Consider the following 19135-nt stretch of genomic DNA (forward strand, 5'->3'; position numbering starts at 1 on the left):
ATGTTATAAGGCCCTACAAATTTCACCAAGGAGATGTGAAATTCTTCCCCCATAAAATACTTTTTTTCCCAGATACCCCGGCTCTTAGGCAAATGAGGTTACTCCTCAAAACCCCACCCCCACTAAATATCCTTCTCTCCTGCTGTCCATTCAAATGATACAAGGTATCTTGTACATAGAGAGAAAGGGAGAATAGGCAGACTTGCTTCAAAGATTTGGTGACCTTGGATGGGTGGGTTGAATGAAGAAGTGAACCTGGTTTCTGGGAAAGGAGTATCGAGATGAAGATGAGGAAAAGTGAACATGGACCACATTCATAGGTTAGAGAAATACATTTAATAGGTTGAATGGTTTTGAAAAGTGAACTTCGAGCAGTAATTGTTGTTTTTTAAATTGCAAAGAAATTAAAAATGAATGTGGGATTGGAGGCACACTCTGAGCAGAAAAGCACCATAAGCTGCTATGGTGCAACTCAAGATGGTGAATAGAACCTTTAATATGATGATGCTCTTCTTTTGCTAGTTTTTTCGAGTCACCTTTTATTGTAAGTAGCTGATACAGCATTTTTTGCAGCTCTTCAGTTTATGGTTATCATGTGAGAACACTGTTTTCATCATATTTATTATTCTACAAATGTATTTTTAAATGCACTGATGTGGTGTTTGCATGAAATGCAAGATGGCACATCATGGAATGTTTAAACTGAGCATCGCGTAGGATATGTGATATTTGGCACCCAGAGGAGTAGGACACGTAGATCCTATAAGAAGTAAAGACTCTCTAGCAAGGGCCGTCCATACTCTGAGTTTAAACTTTACTTTTTGTGAAATGGTTTATGAAAAACAACACGGCTGCTCCAGGTGAGGCTCGAACTCACAACCTCGGCATGGCTCAGTGCAAGTACTGCTGTACAAGTACCACGCGCTAACCGATTGCGCCACTGGAGCTCTCTCTTTTCACATCTCCCCAGGTGAGCCATCTACAGCTGACCAAGTAGATGACAGACACTGCTCCATCATTCACTGTGCAAGATCGACTCACATGCTAGCATGTTATCATGACTATTAAAAATACAGTCCAAACGGAATAGATTCTATAATTGTCCTATAACATATGCTCTGTCTATTCAAAACCCCATAGAATTATATCTTGACAGTTCTGACAAAGTCTAGGGGAATCTTATGAATATTTGTAATTAGCACATAGTAAGAATGTCCCAAAAATGAAATGTAGGTCCCTAATTGGGGGAAGACGTGGAATGTGAGATCTTGCCTCAGCTGTTTTTTTTCTTTTTTAGGTACAGTATATTGACACTTCAGTACCTTTTGTGAAGCAAGGTTTCAGATGGGCTGTAGGGCAGACGAGGTGGCCGAGTGGTTAAGGCGATGGACTGCTAATCCATTGTGCTCTGCACGCGTGGGTTCGAATCCCACCTTCGTCGGAAAGCCATCAGAGTCTCTTTTGATGGCCAGCATTTCTTGTAGTATAATTACACTCTCTTTCAAGACAGAGCCAGGATCCGCTAGATGGGATCATCTGACTCTTCCATTTTAACAAATATGTCAAATAAAGTGAAGTATTTTGTGCGTAATAGAAATTAGATCTTTTATGGAGTTTCCAGAGGATTGCCTTTCACTCACTCCTGGCTTATTAACCAGTTTGGATAAATAGATTGATAAGAAAGCAGCTCTTACTCCTAAAGTTTAGGCCGTCTCAAATTAATGACTGTTAACATATGTCTGCCCCACAGAGACAGATCACTTCTAATAAGTGGGTTCTCTATATGTCACTGATTGCAGACATACTAACTAGAGCTATCGGTATGGTCTTGAATGTGAAAACTCTTATTTTCTCATATGAAAATGTAGTTTTTCATACTTCCAAGAAAAGTGCCTTAAGCATGGTCTTCAATGTGTGCGCGCACGTGGACATTCATATGCAACTAAATTTCCATACAGAGTCTCAAAATCATAGATATATTCATACCTCAGTAAGAATACATGTTGCAATTTACATCCTGCGTGCAGACTGGCCTTGTATCTCAGTGGCAGAGCACTGGTCTTGTAAACCAGGGGTCATGAGTTCAAGCCTCATCAGGGCCTTTTTACATGAGTCTTTCTGTATGTTGTTTTCAAGTCATTCTTCCCTGGAGTCACACCTTGCTTTAGGATTGCTTATTGCCAAGCTTCCCTTTCCTGCTTTCATATTATCAAGACAATATCATGAAGATCATTGAATTATAAATTATTGCCTCACCCCTTCCGATCGCCTGACGAACGCCTGACAAACGCCATTCTCACCCTGCCGGGCAAAGCCAAATAAGCCATGCATATTTACAGTTCCTTTGAAAGGCAGAGCGAGGACTAGGACCTCTGTTCCGACTGAATCTGCATCCACAGAAAGGATGTTATAAGGCCCTACAAATTTCACCAAGGAGATGTGAAATTCTTCCCCCATAAAATACTTTTTTTCCCAGATACCCCGGCTCTTAGGCAAATGAGGTTACTCCTCAAAACCCCACCCCCACTAAATATCCTTCTCTCCTGCTGTCCATTCAAATGATACAAGGTATCTTGTACATAGAGAGAAAGGGAGAATAGGCAGACTTGCTTCAAAGATTTGGTGACATTGGATGGGTGGGTTGAATGAAGTAGTGAACCTGGTTTCTGGGAAAGGAGTATCGAGATGAAGATGAGGAAAAGTGAACATGGACCACATTCATAGGTTAGAGAAATACATTTAATAGGTTGAATGGTTTTGAAAAGTGAACTTCGAGCAGTAATTGTTGTTTTTAAAATTGCAAAGAAATTAAAAATGAATGTGGGATTAGAGGCACACTCTGAGCAGAAAAGCACCATAAGCTGCTATGGTGCAACTCAAGATGGTGAATAGAACCTTTAATATGATGATGCTCTTCTTTTGCTAGTTTTTTCGAGTCACCTTTTATTGTAAGTAGCTGATACAGCATTTTTTGCAGCTCTTCAGTTTATGGTTATCATGTGAGAACACTGTTTTCATCATATTTATTATTCTACAAATGTATTTTTAAATGCACTGATGTGGTGTTTGCATGAAATGCAAGATGGCACATCATGGAATGTTTAAACTGAGCATCGCGTAGGATATGTGATATTTGGCACCCAGAGGAGTAGGACACGTAGATCCTATAAGAAGTAAAGACTCTCTAGCAAGGGCCGTCCATACTCTGAGTTTAAACTTTACTTTTTGTGAAATGGTTTATGAAAAACAACACGGCTGCTCCAGGTGAGGCTCGAACTCACAACCTCGGCATGGCTCAGTGCAAGTACTGCTGTACAAGTACCACGCGCTAACCGATTGCGCCACTGGAGCTCTCTCTTTTCACATCTCCCCAGGTGAGCCATCTACAGCTGACCAAGTAGATGACAGACACTGCTCCATCATTCACTGTGCAAGATCGACTCACATGCTAGCATGTTATCATGACTATTAAAAATACAGTCCAAACGGAATAGATTCTATAATTGTCCTATAACATATGCTCTGTCTATTCAAAACCCCATAGAATTATATCTTGACAGTTCTGACAAAGTCTAGGGGAATCTTATGAATATTTGTAATTAGCACATAGTAAGAATTTCCCAAAAATGAAATGTAGGTCCCTAATTGGGGGAAGACGTGGAATGTGAGATCTTGCCTCAGCTGTTTTTTTTCTTTTTTAGGTACAGTATATTGACACTTCAGTACCTTTTGTGAAGCAAGGTTTCAGATGGGGCTGTAGGGCAGATGAGGTGGCCGAGTGGTTAAGGCGATGGACTGCTAATCCATTGTGCTCTGCACGCGTGGGTTCGAATCCCACCTTCGTCGGAAAGCCATCAGAGTCTCTTTTGATGGCCAGCATTTCTTGTAGTATAATTACACTCTCTTTCAAGACAGAGCCAGGATCCGCTAGATGGGATCATCTGACTGTTCCATTTTAACAAATATGTCAAATAAAGTGAAGTATTTTGTGCGTAATAGAAATTAGATCTTTCATGGAGTTTCCAGAGGATTGCCTTTCACTCACTCCTGGCTTATTAACCAGTTTGGATAAATAGATTGATAAGAAAGCAGCTCTTACTCCTAAAGTTTAGGCCGTCTCAAATGAATGACTGTTAACATATGTCTGCCCCACAGAGACAGATCACTTCTAATAAGTGGGTTCTCTATATGTCACTGATTGCAGACATACTAACTAGAGCTATCGGTATGGGCTTGAATGTGAAAACTCTTATTTTCTCATATGAAAATTTAGTTTTTCATACTTCCAAGAAAAGTGCCTTAAGCATGGTCTTCAATGTGTGCGCGCACGTGGACATTCATATGCAACTACGTTTCCATACAGAGTCTCAAAATCATAGATATATTCATACCTCAGTAAGAATACATGTTGCAATTTACATCCTGCGTGCAGACTGGCCTTGTAGCTCAGTGGCAGAGCACTGGTCTTGTAAACCAGCGGTCATGAGTTCAAGCCTCATCAGGGCCTTTTTACATGAGTCTTTCTGTATGTTGTTTTCAAGTCATTCTTCCCTGGAGTCACACCTTGCTTTAGGATTGCTTATTGCCAAGCTTCTCTTTCCTGCTTTCATATTATCAAGAAAATATCATGAAGATCATTGAATTATAAATTATTGCCTCACCCCTTCCGATCGCCTGACGAACGCCTGACAAACGCCATTCTCACCCTGACGGGCGAAGCCAAATAAGCCGTGCATATTTACAGTTCCTTTGAAAGGCAGAGCGAGGACTAGGACCTCTGTTCCGACTGAATCTGCATCCACAGAAAGGATGTTATAAGGCCCTACAAATTTCACCAAGGAGATGTGAAATTCTTCCCCCATAAAATACTTTTTTTCCCAGATACCCCAGCTCTTACGCAAATGAGGTTACTCCTCAAAACCCCACCCCCACTCACCATAAATATCCTTCTCTCCTGCTGTCCATTCAAAAATGATACAAGGTATCTTGTACATAGAGAGAAAGGGAGAATAGGCAGACTTGCTTCAAAGATTTGGTGACCTTGGATGGGTGGGTTGAATGAAGAAGTGAACCTGGTTTCTGGGAAAGGAGTATCGAGATGAAGATGAGGAAAAGTGAACATGGACCACATTCATAGGTTAGAGAAATACATTTAATAGGTTGAATGGTTTTGAAAAGTGAACTTCGAGCAGTAATTGTTGTTTTTTAAATTGCAAAGAAATTAAAAATGAATGTGGGATTGGAGGCACACTCTGAGCAGAAAAGCACCATAAGCTGCTATGGTGCAACTCAAGATGGTGAATAGAACCTTTAATATGATGATGCTCTTCTTTTGCTAGTTTTTTCGAGTCACCTTTTATTGTAAGTAGCTGATACAGCATTTTTTGCAGCTCTTCAGTTTATGGTTATCATGTGAGAACACTGTTTTCATCATATTTATTATTCTACAAATGTATTTTTAAATGCACTGATGTGGTGTTTGCATGAAATGCAAGATGGCACATCATGGAATGTTTAAACTGAGCATCGCGTAGGATATGTGATATTTGGCACCCAGAGGAGTAGGACACGTAGATCCTATAAGAAGTAAAGACTCTCTAGCAAGGGCCGTCCATACTCTGAGTTTAAACTTTACTTTTTGTGAAATGGTTTATGAAAAACAACACGGCTGCTCCAGGTGAGGCTCGAACTCACAACCTCGGCATGGCTCAGTGCAAGTACTGCTGTATAAGTACCGCACGCTAACCGATTGCGCCACTGGAGCTCTCTCTTTTCACATCTCCCCAGGTGAGCCATCTACAGCTGACCAAGTAGATGACAGACACTGCTCCATCATTCACTGTGCAAGATCGACTCACATGCTAGCATGTTATCATGACTATTAAAAATACAGTCCAAACGGAATAGATTCGATAATTGTCCTATAACATATGCTCTGTCTATTCAAAACCCCATAGAATTATATCTTGACAGTTCTGACAAAGTCTAGGGGAATCTTATGAATATTTGTAATTAGCACATAGTAAGAATTTCCCAAAAATGAAATGTAGGTCCCTAATTGGGGGAAGACGTGGAATGTGAGATCTTGCCTCAGCTGTTTTTTTCTTTTTTAGGTACAGTATATTGACACTTCAGTACCTTTTGTGAAGCAAGGTTTCAGATAGGGCTGTAGGGCAGACGAGGTGGCGGAGTGGTTAAGGCGATGGACTGCTAATCCCGTGTGCTCTGCACGCGTGGGTTCGAATCCCACCTTCGTCGGAAAGCCATCAGAGTCTCTTTTGATGGCCAGCATTTCTTGTAGTATAATTACACTCTCTTTCAAGACAGAGCCAGGATCCGCTAGATGGGATCATCTGACTGTTCCATTTTAACAAATATGTCAAATAAAGTGAAGTATTTTGTGCGTAATAGAAATTAGATCTTTCATGGAGTTTCCAGAGGATTGCCTTTCACTCACTCCTGGCTTATTAACCAGTTTGGATAAATAGATTGATAAGAAAGCAGCTCTTACTCCTAAAGTTTAGGCCGTCTCAAATGAATGACTGTTAACATATGTCTGCCCCACAGAGACAGATCACTTCTAATAAGTGGGTTCTCTATATGTCACTGATTGCAGACATACTAACTAGAGCTATCGGTATGGTCTTGAATGTGAAAACTCTTATTTTCTCATATGAAAATGTAGTTTTTCATACTTTCAAGAAAAGTGCCTTAAGCATGGTCTTCAATGTGTGCGCGCACGTGGACATTCATATGCAACTACGTTTCCATACAGAGTCTCAAAATCATAGATATATTCATACCTCAGTAAGAATACATGTTGCAATTTACATCCTGCGTGCAGACTGGCCTTGTAGCTCAGTGGCAGAGCACTGGTCTTGTAAACCAGGGGTCATGAGTTCAAGCCTCATCAGGGCCTTTTTCATGAGTCTTTCTGTATGTTGTTTTCAAGTCATTCTTCCCTGGAGTCACACCTTGCTTTAGGATTGCTTATTGCCAAGCTTCCCTTTCCTGCTTTCATATTATCAAGAAAATATCATGAAGATCATTGAATTATAAATTATTGCCTCACCCCTTCCGATCGCCTGACGAATGCCTGACAAACGCCATTCTCACCCTGCCGGGCAAAGCCAAATAAGCCATGCATATTTACAGTTCCTTTGAAAGGCAGAGCGAGGACTAGGACCTCTGTTCCGACTGAATCTGCATCCACAGAAAGGATGTTATAAGGCCCTACAAATTTCACCAAGGAGATGTGAAATTCTTCCCCCATAAAATACTTTTTTTCCCAGATACCCCGGCTCTTACGCAAATGAGGTTACTCCTCAAAACCCCACCCCCACTCACCATAAATATCCTTCTCTCCTGCTGTCCATTCAAATGATACAAGGTATCTTGTACATAGAGAGAAAGGGAGAATAGGCAGACTTGCTTCAAAGATTTGGTGACCTTGGATGGGTGGGTTGAATGAAGAAGTGAACCTGGTTTCTGGGAAAGGAGTATCGAGATGAAGATGAGGAAAAGTGAACATGGACCACAATCATAGGTTAGAGAAATACATTTAATAGGTTGAATGGTTTTGAAAAGTGAACTTCGAGCAGTAATTGTTGTTTTTTAAATTGCAAAGAAATTAAAAATGAATGTGGGATTGGAGGCACACTCTGAGCAGAAAAGCACCATAAGCTGCTATGGTGCAACTCAAGATGGTGAATAGAACCTTTAATATGATGATGCTCTTCTTTTGCTAGTTTTTTCGAGTCACCTTTTATTGTAAGTAGCTGATACAGCATTTTTTGCAGCTCTTCAGTTTATGGTTATCATGTGAGAACACTGTTTTCATCATATTTATTATTCTACAAATGTATTTTTAAATGCACTGATGTGGTGTTTGCATGAAATGCAAGTTGGCACATCATGGAATGTTTAAACTGAGCATCGCGTAGGATATGTGATATTTGGCACCCAGAGGAGTAGGACACGTAGATCCTATAAGAAGTAAAGACTCTCTAGCAAGGGCCGTCCATACTCTGAGTTTAAACTTTACTTTTTGTGAAATGGTTTATGAAAAACAACACGGCTGCTCCAGGTGAGGCTCGAACTCACAACCTCGGCATGGCTCAGGGCAAGTACTGCTGTATAAGTACCGCGCGCTAACCGATTGCCCCACTGGAGCTCTCTCTTTTCACATCTCCCCAGGTGAGCCATCTACAGCTGACCAAGTAGATGACAGACACTGCTCCATCATTCACTGTGCAAGATCGACTCACATGCTAGCATGTTATCATGACTATTAAAAATACAGTCCAAACGGAATAGATTCTATAATTGTCCTATAACATATGCTCTGTCTATTCAAAACCCCATAGAATTATATCTTGACAGTTCTGACAAAGTCTAGGGGAATCTTATGAATATTTGTAATTAGCACATAGTAAGAATTTCCCAAAAATGAAATGTAGGTCCCTAATTGGGGGAAGACGTGGAATGTGAGATCTTGCCTCAGCTGTTTTTTTTCTTTTTTAGGTACAGTATATTGACACTTCAGTACCTTTTGTGAAGCAAGGTTTCAGATGGGGCTGTAGGGCAGACGAGGTGGCCGAGTGGTTAAGGCGTTGGACTGCTAATCCATTGTGCTCTGCACGCGTGGGTTCGAATCCCAGCTTCGTTGGAAAGCCATCAGAGTCTCTTTTGATGGCCAGCATTTCTTGTAGTATAATTACACTCTCTTTCAAGACAGAGCCAGGATCCGCTAGATGGGATCATCTGACTGTTCCATTTTAACAAATATGTCAAATAAAGTGAAGTATTTTGTTTGTAATAGAAATTAGATCTTTCATGGAGTTTCCAGAGGATTGCCTTTCACTCACTCCTGGCTTATTAACCAGTTTGGATAAATAGATTGATAAGAAAGCAGCTCTTACTCCTAAAGTTTAGGCCGTCTCAAATGAATGACTGTTAACATATGTCTGCCCCACAGAGACAGATCACTTCTAATAAGTGGGTTCTCTATATGTCACTGATTGCAGACATACTAACTAGAGCTATCGGTATGGTCTTGAATGTGAAAACTCTTATTTTCTCATATGAAAATGTAGTTTTTCATAATTCCAAGAAAAGTGCCTTAAGCATGGTCTTCAATGTGTGCGCGCACGTGGACATTCATATGCAACTACGTTTCCATACAGAGTCTCAAAATCATAGATATATTCATACCTCAGTAAGAATACATGTTGCAATTTACATCCTGCGTGCAGACTGGCCTTGTAGCTCAGTGGCAGAGCACTGGTCTTGTAAACCAGGGGTCATGAGTTCAAGCCTCATCAGGGCCTTTTTACATGAGTCTTTCTGTATGTTGTTTTCAAGTCATTCTTCCCTGGAGTCACACCTTGCTTTAGGATTGCTTATTGCCAAGCTTCCCTTTCCTGCTTTCATATTATCAAGAAAATATCATGAAGATCATTGAATTATAAATTATTGCCTCACCCCTTCCGATCGCCTGACGAACGCCTGACAAACGCCATTCTCACCCTGCCGGGCAAAGCCAAATAAGCCATGCATATTTACAGTTCCTTTGAAAGGCAGAGCGAGGACTAGGACCTCTGTTCCGACTGAATCTGCATCCACAGAAAGGATGTTATAAGGCCCTACAAATTTCACCAAGGAGATGTGAAATTCTTCCCCCATAAAATACTTTTTTTCCCAGATACCCCGGCTCTTACGCAAATGAGGTTACTCCTCAAAACCCCACCCCCACTCACCATAAATATCCTTCTCTCCTGCTGTCCATTCAAATGATACAAGGTATCTTGTACATAGAGAGAAAGGGAGAATAGGCAGACTTGCTTCAAAGATTTGGTGACCTTGGATGGGTGGGTTGAATGAAGAAGTGAACCTGGTTTCTAGGAAAGGAGTATCGAGATGAAGATGAGGAAAAGTGAACATGGACCACAATCATAGGTTAGAGAAATACATTTAATAGGTTGAATGGTTTTGAAAAGTGAACTTCGAGCAGTAATTGTTGTTTTTTAAATTGCAAAGAAATTAAAAATGAATGTGGGATTGGAGGCACACTCTGAGCAGAAAAGCACCATAAGCTGCTATGGTGCAACTCAAGATGGTGAATAGAACCTTTAATATGATGATGCTCTTCTTTTGCTAGTTTTTTCGAGTCACCTTTTATTGTAAGTAGCTGATACAGCATTTTTTGCAGCTCTTCAGTTTATGGTTATCATGTGAGAACACTGTTTTCATCATATTTATTATTCTACAAATGTATTTTTAAATGCACTGATGTGGTGTTTGCATGAAATGCAAGATGGCACATCATGGAATGTTTAAACTGAGCATCGCGTAGGATATGTGATATTTGGCACCCAGAGGAGTAGGACACGTAGATCCTATAAGAAGTAAAGACTCTCTAGCAAGGGCCGTCCATACTCTGAGTTTAAACTTTACTTTTTGTGAAATGGTTTATGAAAAACAACACGGCTGCTCCAGGTGAGGCTCGAACTCACAACCTCGGCATGGCTCAGTGCAAGTACTGCTGTATAAGTACCGCGCGCTAACCAATTGCGCCACTGGAGCTCTCTCTTTTCACATCTCCCCAGGTGAGCCATCTACAGCTGACCAAGTAGATGACAGACACTGCTCCATCATTCACTGTGCAAGATCGACTCACATGCTAGCATGTTATCATGACTATTAAAAATACAGTCCAAACGGAATAGATTCGATAATTGTCCTATAACATATGCTCTGTCTATTCAAAACCCCATAGAATTATATCTTGACAGTTCTGACAAAGTCTAGGGGAATCTTATGAATATTTGTAATTAGCACATAGTAAGAATTTCCCAAAAATGAAATGTAGGTCCCTAATTGGGGGAAGACGTGGAATGTGAGATCTTGCCTGAGCTGTTTTTTTTCTTTTTTAGGTACAGTATATTGACACTTCAGTACCTTTTGTGAAGCAAGGTTTCAGATGGGGCTGTAGGGCAGACGAGGTGGCGGAGTGGTTAAGGCGATGGACTGCTAATCCCGTGTGCTCTGCACGCGTGGGTTCGAATCCCACCTTCGTCGGAAAGCCATCAGAGTCTCTTTTGATGGCCAGCATTTCTTGTAGTATAATTACACTCTCTTTCAAGACAGAGCCAGGATCCGCTAGATGGGATCATCTGACTGTTCCATTTTAACAAATATGTCAAATAAAGTGAAGTATTTTGTGCGTAATAGAAATTAGATCTTTCATGGAGTTTCCAGAGGATTGCCTTTCACTCACTCCTGGCTTATTAACCAGTTTGGATAAATAGATTGATAAGAAAGCAGCTCTTACTCCTAAAGTTTAGGCCGTCTCAAATGAATGACTGTTAACATATGTCTGCCCCACAGAGACAGATCACTTCTAATAAGTGGGTTCTCTATATGTCACTGATTGCAGACATAATAACTAGAGCTATCGGTATGGTCTTGAATGTGAAAACTCTTATTTTCTCATATGAAAATGTAGTTTTTCATACTTCCAAGAAAAGTGCCTTAAGCATGGTCTTCAATGTGTGCGCGCACGTGGACATTCATATGCAACTACGTTTCCATACAGAGTCTCAAAATCATAGATATATTCATACCTCAGTAAGAATACATGTTGCAATTTACATCCTGCGTGCAGACTGGCCTTGTAGCTCAGTGGCAGAGCACTGGTCTTGTAAACCAGGGGTCATGAGTTCAAGCCTCATCAGGGCCTTTTTACATGAGTCTTTCTGTATGTTGTTTTCAAGTCATTCTTCCCGGGAGTCACACCTTGCTTTAGGATTGCTTATTGCCAAGCTTCCCTTTCCTGCTTTCATATTATCAAGAAAATATCATGAAGATCATTGAATTATAAATTATTGCCTCACCCCTTCCGATCGCCTGACGAACGCCATTCTCACCCTGCCGGGCAAAGCCAAATAAGCCATGCATATTTACAGTTCCTTTGAAAGGCAGAGCGAGGACTAGGACCTCTGTTCCGACTGAATCTGCATCCACAGAAAGGATGTTATAAGGCCCTACAAATTTCACCAAGGAGATGTGAAATTCTTCCCCCATAAAATACTTTTTTTCCCAGATACCCCGGCTCTTAGGCAAATGAGGTTACTCCTCAAAACCCCACCCCCACTCACCATAAATATCCTTCTCTCCTGCTGTCCATTCAAATGATACAAGGTATCTTGTACATAGAGAGAAAGGGAGAATAGGCAGACTTGCTTCAAAGATTTGGTGACCTTGGATGGGTGGGTTGAATGAAGAAGTGAACCTGGTTTCTGGGAAAGGAGTATCGAGATGAAGATGAGGAAAAGTGAACATGGACCACATTCATAGGTTAGAGAAATACATTTAATAGGTTGAATGGTTTTGAAAAGTGAACTTCGAGCAGTAATTGTTGTTTTTTAAATTGCAAAGAAATTAAAAATTAATGTGGGATTGGAGGCACACTCTGAGCCGAAAAGCACCATAAGCTGCTATGGTGCAACTCAAGATGGTGAATAGAACCTTTAATATGATGATGCTCTTCTTTTGCTAGTTTTTTCGAGTCACCTTTTATTGTAAGTAGCTGATACAGCATTTTTTGCAGCTCTTCAGTTTATGGTTATCATGTGAGAACACTGTTTTCATCATATTTATTATTCTACAAATGTATTTTTAAATGCACTGATGTGGTGTTTGCATGAAATGCAAGATGGCACATCATGGAATGTTTAAACTGAGCATCGCGTAGGATATGTGATATTTGGCACCCAGAGGAGTAGGACACGTAGATCCTATAAGAAGTAAAGACTCTCTAGCAAGGGCCGTCCATACTCTGAGTTTAAACTTTACTTTTTGTGAAATGGTTTATGAAAAACAACACGGCTGCTCCAGGTGAGGCTCGAACTCACAACCTCGGCATGGCTCAGGGCAAGTACTGCTGTATAAGTACCGCGCGCTAACCGATTGCGCCACTGGAGCTCTCTCTTTTCACATCTCCCCAGGTGAGCCATCAACAGCTGACCAAGTAGATGACAGACACTGCTCCATCATTCACTGTGCAAGATCGACTCACATGCTAGCATATTATCATGACTATTAAAAATACAGTCCAAACGGAATAGATTCTATAATTGTCCTATAACATATGCTCTGTCTATTCAAAACCCCATAGAATTATATCTTGACAGTTCTGACAAAGTCTAGGGGAATCTTATGAATATTTGTAATTAGCACATAGTAAGAATTTCCCAAAAATGAAATGTAGGTCCCTAATTGGGGGAAGACGTGGAATGTGAGATCTTGCCTCAGCTGTATTTTTTCTTTTTTAGGTACAGTATATTGACACTTCAGTACCTTTTGTGAAGCAAGGTTTCAGATGGGGCTGTAGGGCACACGAGGTGGCCGAGTGGTTAAGGCGATGGACTGCTAATCCATTGTGCTCTGCACGCGTGGGTTCGAATCCCACCTTCGTCGGAAAGCCATCAGAGTCTCTTTTGATGGCCAGCATTTCTTGTAGTATAATTACACTCTCTTTCAAGACAGAGCCAGGATCCGCTAGATGGGATCATCTGACTGTTCCATTTTAACAAATATGTCAAATAAAGTGAAGTATTTTGTGCGTAATAGAAATTCGATCTTTCATGGAGTTTCCAGAGGATTGCCTTTCACTCACTCCTGGCTTATTAACCAGTTTGGATAAATAGATTGATAAGAAAGCAGCTCTTACTCCTAAAGTTTAGGCCGTCTCAAATGAATGACTGCTAACATATGTCTGCCCCACAGAGACAGATCACTTCTAATAAGTGGGTTCTCTATATGTCACTGATTGCAGACATACTAACTAGAGCTATCAGTATGGTCTTGAATGTGAAAACTCTTATTTTCTCATATGAAAAAGTAGTTTTTCATACTTTCAAGAAAAGTGCCTTAAGCATGGTCTTCAATGTGTGCGCGCACGTGGACATTCATATGCAACTACGTTTCCATACAGAGTCTCAAAATCATAGATATATTCATACCTCAGTAAGAATACATGTTGCAATTTACATCCTGCATGCAGACTGGCCTTGTAGCTCAGTGGCAGAGCACTGGTCTTGTAAACCAGGGGTCATGAGTTCAAGCCTCATCAGGGCCTTTTTACATGAGTCTTTCTGTATGTTGTTTTCAAGTCATTCTTCCCTGGAGTCACACCTTGCTTTAGGATTGCTTATTGCCAAGCTTCCCTTTCCTGCTTTCATATTATCAAGAAAATATCATGAAGATCATTGAATTATAAATTATTGCCTCACCCCTTCCGATCACCTGACAAACGCCATTCTCACCCTGCCGGGCAAAGCCAAATAAGCCATGCATATTTACAGTTCCTTTGAAAGGCAGAGCGAGGACTAGGACCTCTGTTCCGACTGAATCTGCATCCACAGAAAGGATGTTATAAGGCCCTACAAATTTCACCAAGGAGATGTGAAATTCTTCCCCCATAAAATACTTTTTTTCCCAGATACCCCGGCTCTTAGGCAAATGAGGTTACTCCTCAAAACCCCACCCCCACTCACCATAAATATCCTTCTCTCCTGCTGTCCATTCAAATGATACAAGGTATCTTGTACATAGAGAGAAAGGGAGAATAGGCAGACTTGTGCTTCAAAGATTTGGTGACCTTGGATGGGTGGGTTGAATGAAGAAGTGAACCTGGTTTCTGGGAAAGGAGTATCGAGATGAAGATGAGGAAAAGTGAACATGGACCACATTCATAGGTTAGAGAAATACATTTAATAGGTTGAATGGTTTTGAAAAGTGAACTTCGAGCAGTAATTGTTGTTTTTTAAATTGCAAAGAAATTAAAAATGAAAGTGGGATTGAAGGCACACTCTGAGCAGAAAAGCACCATAAGCTGCTATGGTGCAACTCAAGATGGTGAATAGAACCTTTAATATGATGATGCTCTTCTTTTGCTAGTTTTTTCGAGTCACCTTTTATTGTAAGTAGCTGATACAGCATTTTTTGCAGCTCTTCAGTTTATGGTTATCATGTGAGAACACTGTTTTCATCATATTTAATATTCTACAAATGTATTTTTAAATGCACTGATGTGGTGTTTGCATGAAATGCAAGATGGCACATCATGGAATGTTTAAACTGAGCATCGCGTAGGATATGTGTTAGAGTCGGGGATCTCTGGTTGGCGCAAGGTTGCCCTCGTGTCAAGCAGGAACCCTCTCCTCCACGTCAGGGCGCAGGATAACCCCTCGCGAATGACCCTTGCTCACCCTCTAGGTGCGTGGCGTGAGCAGCCAAGGCGATTCCTCAGGCGTTGGTGGTTAAGCACTTACAATCGTACACACAGTAAATACATCAATCCCCCCAGAAACGGACACCAGACTTGGATATATATAAAAATACGATTCTTTATGTAAAAATAAGGTATATATATCTCAGCAGACTTATCACAAGACCAATAACGTTTTCGCTATGCCACCAGGTTATACAGCAGGCAAATGTTCTTGGTTCGTAGTTTCAAATGGATAGTTTGTAGTCTCTTTACTTGTAGCTCCAGTACTCACAGAGATCGGTTCCTGCGAACGGGGAAATAAGGCGTTGCGGGCCCCGAGCCCGATACTGGACTTCTTTCGTGATTAGGAGAGTCGGCACAGGTCGGTGCGACTCTTAACTTCGGGAAGTGTTCTTGGGTCCTCAATCAGCAGGTGTGGGCACGTAGGCAGGCGCGGCCAGCGACCCTTTAGCACGGCGGTGCAGGAGGGTCTCCACAGCGGGGGCGGCGCGGCCAGAGATGTCCGGGGATAGCGAAGCGGGGTCACAGGGCACAGTCAGTGCAGCTGGATGACCCGGCGTAGATCACAGTCGTCGGACGGCTTCCGGCAGGAGGGGTGGCAGGCGGTGACAGGGATGCAGGCGGCCTGGCCCGGGAACAGAGAGCGGCTCGGGACGGAGCGGGGCTCTCACGGGTTGGAGGCAGGCGAGCTTCTGAGTGTCACGGCCCTAGGAGGGGCGATGAGGGGCGCAGTCTCTTTTCCAGCGGGATGCACACACGGCTCGAATTGGAGGACGAGCAAGAAGCACAGAGAACCCACTGGTCCTGGTGTTCAGTTCAGGGGGCAAGCTCAGATCAAGCCCTTGGAGAATTTTCAAGCACAAAGTAGCAAAGTCTTTTCAGTAAGTCTCTTCCTCTCCTTTCTCAGCAAGGCAAGCAGCAGGCCAGCTCCTCCGGCGTCTTCTTCTCCTTCTAGTCGGGCAGAGGTTCTTTGTGGTAAACAGGATTCTGATTTCTTAGGAGCCAGGCTCCTACTTTTATACCATGATTCTTTTGTTCTTTAGCGCCAGGGGGCCTAGGCCTGGCTCAGTCCAGTTCTGGAGCACTTTGTTATGGTGACTCTGCACTTTCCTTTCAGCAGCAGGGCAGAGACATCAGCCGCCCCACAGAGGGTGGCGCCGGCTTTGTGGTGGCAGAGCACAGGTCTATTCAAGAGTCAAGGTGTACTCCTCCCACCCATCCAGGTGTAATCTCTCTACCCACCACCTGGCAGCCAACCTGTCTCTGGGGATCCCCCCACCCTGCTCCTTACTGTTGCTAGGCAGAACACACACACACACACACACAGCAGAGGCGGACTGAGATGGTCAGGTCAGTAAATACTAACTTTCTAAAAGTAGTATTTACAAACCCAGGATATTAAAATAGACTTGACTACAAGAAGTATTTTATCATCCTGAGTTCAGGCATACTAAACTTGACACTTCTACCATGCTCTCTGAGTCCACTGGGGTCACAGCGTTGGCGTGATCCCGGCAGCCCATTCTGGCCTATGGAGAGCAGGTAGCCTTCAATAGTGAAGAACGAAAATGGCTGTAATTCACTACTAAGACATGCCACACACATCAGGGCATGTCCTACCTTATGCCTACAATGCACCCTGCCCTTGGGCCTACCAGAGGGGTGGCTAATATGTAGGTAAGGGAAGGTTTAGGGACTGGCAAGTGGGGGCACTTGCGCAGTCAGCGCGACGGTCCCGGACCGCGCACAGGGTCTGCGGTGGCAGGCCCTAGACACACTTTACAAGGCCGCTTCCGTGGGTGGCGCAACCAGCGCTGCAAGCCCACCAGCAGCATTGGCATTCACAAGCCCTGGCACCCCTGGTGCACTTTACTGGGGACTGACAGTGAATCCAATAAACCAATCATGGACATCAATTACAGGTACACTTTACCTCGGGAGCACTTGCACTGCGGCACGGATTAGCCGTGGCGCAGTGCCCTGAGCGGACAACACCAGCAAAACAATCGAGGCACACCATCAAAAAGTGGAAGGGAAACTTACGCCAAGGTGCCAGGTCTAACACGTGTCCCCTCCAGCTGAAATGTGGGGAGAACTACCCTTGCCCAGGGGGTTCCTCGTCACTAAGGCGGAAATACCTGGACAGACCGTCAGCGTTGGCGTGATCTGTGCCAGGACGGTGTTCCACCGTAAAGTCCATACCCTGTAGGGAGATGGACCACCTCAACAGCTTCGGGTTTTCACCCCTCATTTGCATCAACCATCTGAGGGGCCTGTGGTCCGTCTGAACCCGGAAGTGAGACCCAAACAAGTAGGGTCTTAGCTTCTTCAGCGCCCAGACCACAGCAAATGCTTCTCGCTCAATTGCACTCCACCTACTTTCCCGTGGAAGTAACCTCCTACTGATGAAGGCTACGGGTTGGTCCCAGCCCTCCTCAGTCATCTGTGAGAGAACAGCCCCTACACCATGCTCTGAAGCGTCTGTCTGTACTAGGAATTCCTTGGAGAAGTCAGGGGCCAAGAGCACGGGCGCCGTGCACATGGCCGTCTTCAGGGTGTCGAAAGCTTTCTGACAGGTGTCAGTCCAAATCACGTTCCTGGGCTGCTTCTTCGAAGTCAGCTCTGTCAAGGGGGCAACGATCGTTCCATAGCCCTTGACAAACCTCCTGTAGTACCCAGTGAGCCCCAGGAAGGCCCTCACTGCGGTCTGCGTCTTGGGGGGTTCCCAAGCCAGGATGGTCTCGATTTTGGGTTGCAAGGGTGCCACCTTGCCACTCCCCACTTGGTGTCCCAAGTACACCACGGAACCCTGCCCGATCTGGCACTTGCTTGCCTTGATCGTGAGGCCTGCTCGGCGCAGAGCCATCAACACTTCCCAGAGGTGGCGCAGGTGTTCGGGCCAGGTGGCACTGAACACTGCGATGTCATCCAGGTAGGCGGCACTGAACGCATCCAGCCCAACCAGTACCTGGTTGACCAACCTCTGAAAGGTGGCAGGGGCATTCTTCATCCCAAATGGCATGACTCGGAACTGGAAGTGCCCATCTGGTGTAGAGAATGCTGACCTCTCTTTGGCCCCATCGGTCAAGGCGATCTGCCAGTACCCAGACGTTAGATCAAACGTACTGAGGAACCGGGCAGCCCCCAGCCGATCAATGAGCTCATCAGCTCTGGGGATGGGGTGCGCGTCAGTCTTCGTTACTGAATTGAGTCCTCTGTAGTCCACACAGAACCGGAGTTCAGGTGTGGCTCCCGGCGCAGCAGCTTTGGGGACCAAGACCACGGGGCTGGACCAAGGACTGCTGGAGGACTCAACCACCCCTAGCGCAAGCATTTTGGAGACCACCTCCTTAATGCAAGCTCTGACCCTGTCAGTTACCCTGTAAGCCTTGTGCTTCACAGGTAAGCTGTCTCCTGTGTCCACATCATGGACGCACCAATCTGTGACACCAGGAACCAGGGAAAATCGGTCGGAAAATTGTCCCAGCAAGTGGCGGCAATCTTCCTGTTGTTCGGGCGTCAGGGTGGGTGAGAGGTTAACTCCATCCACTGACCCATCTTTCTCAGAGGCCACTAAGAGGTCAGGAAGAGGCTCGGTCTCCTCTTCCATTCCATCATCAGTGGCCAGCAGCATGCCCACTTCGGTCCTCTCTAAGTGGGGCTTAAGGCGGTTAACATGTAGGACCCTCAAAGGGTTCCTGGGAGTCTGCATGTCCACCAAGTAGGTGATAGGACTTTTGCGCTCCACAACCTCAAATGGACCTGTCCACTTATCCTGAAGTGCACAAGGCTCCACTGGGGCCAAGACCCACACCTTTTGTCCAGGTTGAAGCTCTACCA

General features: G+C 43.7%; 8 non-coding genes across 8 annotated transcripts; 5 read left to right on the plus strand and 3 right to left on the minus strand.

The window, feature by feature from the left end:
• Positions 1-1359: 1359 nt before the first annotated feature.
• TRNAS-GCU (transfer RNA serine (anticodon GCU)) lies at positions 1360-1441 on the plus strand. Its single transcript has one exon. It is a non-coding gene; the product is annotated as a tRNA-Ser (tRNA).
• A 4228-nt stretch (positions 1442-5669) lies between these two features.
• Positions 5670-5764, minus strand: TRNAI-UAU (transfer RNA isoleucine (anticodon UAU)). The gene is made up of 2 exons: positions 5727-5764; positions 5670-5705 (listed from the first exon to the last, which is right to left on the minus strand). It is a non-coding gene; the product is annotated as a tRNA-Ile (tRNA).
• A 1083-nt stretch (positions 5765-6847) lies between these two features.
• TRNAT-UGU (transfer RNA threonine (anticodon UGU)) lies at positions 6848-6919 on the plus strand. The gene has a single exon. It is a non-coding gene; the product is annotated as a tRNA-Thr (tRNA).
• A 2338-nt stretch (positions 6920-9257) lies between these two features.
• TRNAT-UGU (transfer RNA threonine (anticodon UGU)) lies at positions 9258-9329 on the plus strand. The gene has a single exon. It is a non-coding gene; the product is annotated as a tRNA-Thr (tRNA).
• Positions 9330-10489: 1160 nt separating this feature from the next.
• Positions 10490-10584, minus strand: TRNAI-UAU (transfer RNA isoleucine (anticodon UAU)). Its single transcript has 2 exons — positions 10547-10584; positions 10490-10525 (listed from the first exon to the last, which is right to left on the minus strand). It is a non-coding gene; the product is annotated as a tRNA-Ile (tRNA).
• A 1084-nt stretch (positions 10585-11668) lies between these two features.
• On the plus strand, positions 11669-11740 carry TRNAT-UGU (transfer RNA threonine (anticodon UGU)). The gene has a single exon. It is a non-coding gene; the product is annotated as a tRNA-Thr (tRNA).
• A 1149-nt stretch (positions 11741-12889) lies between these two features.
• On the minus strand, positions 12890-12984 carry TRNAI-UAU (transfer RNA isoleucine (anticodon UAU)). Its single transcript has 2 exons — positions 12947-12984; positions 12890-12925 (listed from the first exon to the last, which is right to left on the minus strand). It is a non-coding gene; the product is annotated as a tRNA-Ile (tRNA).
• Positions 12985-14068: 1084 nt separating this feature from the next.
• TRNAT-UGU (transfer RNA threonine (anticodon UGU)) lies at positions 14069-14140 on the plus strand. The gene has a single exon. It is a non-coding gene; the product is annotated as a tRNA-Thr (tRNA).
• The last annotated feature ends 4995 nt before the right edge of the window (positions 14141-19135 follow it).

The sequence above is a fragment of the Triturus cristatus genome, chromosome 12, assembly GCF_964204655.1.
Source record: "Triturus cristatus chromosome 12, aTriCri1.1, whole genome shotgun sequence".
In the NCBI taxonomy this organism is placed as follows: domain Eukaryota; kingdom Metazoa; phylum Chordata; class Amphibia; order Caudata; family Salamandridae; genus Triturus; species Triturus cristatus.